This window comes from Eimeria mitis, genomic scaffold (genome assembly GCF_000499745.2).
Source record: "Eimeria mitis Houghton genomic scaffold, Emh_scaff567, whole genome shotgun sequence".
Taxonomy (NCBI): domain Eukaryota; phylum Apicomplexa; class Conoidasida; order Eucoccidiorida; family Eimeriidae; genus Eimeria; species Eimeria mitis.
The window spans coordinates 15,767-17,346 of NW_013573927.1; positions in this window are offsets into that span (position 1 = coordinate 15,767).

The window sequence follows — 1,580 nt, forward strand, 5'->3', positions numbered from 1 at the left end:
TCTGCACAGCATTTGCCTGCAACTAGTCTTCGCATCGACTACGGCCCAGCACCTACTCGCGCAAAATGATTGAATCATTGCATAGCTTCGATCCGCTGGCCCTCTTGGCTTAAGGCCCGCTTTGCCTTCTCAGGTTTTTCTCTGCTTTCGTCCCTTGCTGAGTTTGTTCCCCTACTGAACCGCGCCCTTTTGCTCCTTCCGTTTAGTGCTCGTTGCTACACAATTGCGACGCAGATTTCCCTTGCAGCGTAGCTAGTAAAAGCAGCATCGTCTTCTCTGGGAGCGTGCAAGCAACAGTTTGGACGAGTGGTGTTGCATACCAACTATCGCCGACGAGCAGGCTAAGCACGCCTGGCCGTCCGTACCTGTGCTATACTGAACATTCTTGCACTCCATATTGAGTTGAGTGCTTAGCTGGTGCAGTACTGCAGGAGGAATCTTTATTTGCTGACGGCATTTCTGTTCGCCTCCCCGGAAGTCGCATGGGGTCACTAGGTCTTGCAAGCTCGACCCACCGTGATGAGAGATATTAGACTGCCCGGGCTTACGAACTCCTCAGCCGAAGATGATTTTGTGCGACGGTCTGCCTAGCATTGCTACTCGCATTTTCACTAGTCAGCACATGGGCTATAATGACCGCCATGAAAATTTTTAAACAGGTTTCTGTGGCGTCAGGGCTTGCATTCAATGGGGAGTTCGGCGTGTTTACATGTGAGGTTGTCTTGCAGCAGACCTTACTGTACGGTTTATGTTAACTGATGACTGTCATCCTCCTCTCCTCACCAGCCGCAGGCGCTTGCGCCGCTGAGCAGAGGGCGCCTAATTGCGAGAGGGCAGGCCAGCTGCTCTCTGCGAAACGCACACCTCAAGTAATTTGACCTTGCTGGAGCCGAAGATAGTCTTTGGATCCTTTCGATGGGCTGTGGTACATTCATTCCACCTACCGGTGGGACAAGCCGCGTACGGTTGTCACGGCTGCGGAGAAAAGCGCCCCCCTGCAGGTGTCGGTCTTCCTCACCTTCGAAAACACGAAAACAGGCTGCACTAACAATGTCTTTAGAAGGTTTCTGGTGTTCCTGGCGAGCCCTATTTCATGTTTATCGACTGAACGTAGAGGTTAGTAGGCTTTCGGATCGCGGATCCCACAGGGCCACGGTACAAAACCTGTTGAGTGCTCTGCAAGTAAAATGACGGGCGAACCTCCAAATGAATCGTACACAGTGATCACCTATGAGTGTATCCTTTGACTACGATTAAACGGCTCTACAAGGAAAATTTGTCACGAGCCTTCCAGGAGCAAATGGCGTTTCTGTGGAAGTTGCCAGTCGTCGCCGCCTCCCAGGTTCGAAAACAAGCGCCTCGAACCCACATGATTTCCCCCCATTTCTTTCCGCACCTTGCGAATTACTGTTTAATGCCTAAATCCCAATGTAATAATAGCAGCTGGAGCCCACAGAGCAGCTCCAGCCCTCACCGGAAAGGGCGCTGCTCGGTGATGGCCCAAGGACTTGTCCCCTCCAAGAGCTATCTCGCTGGCACCGCAGCGGAGGGACATGATTTTAACCCTGTAGAAAGCATGA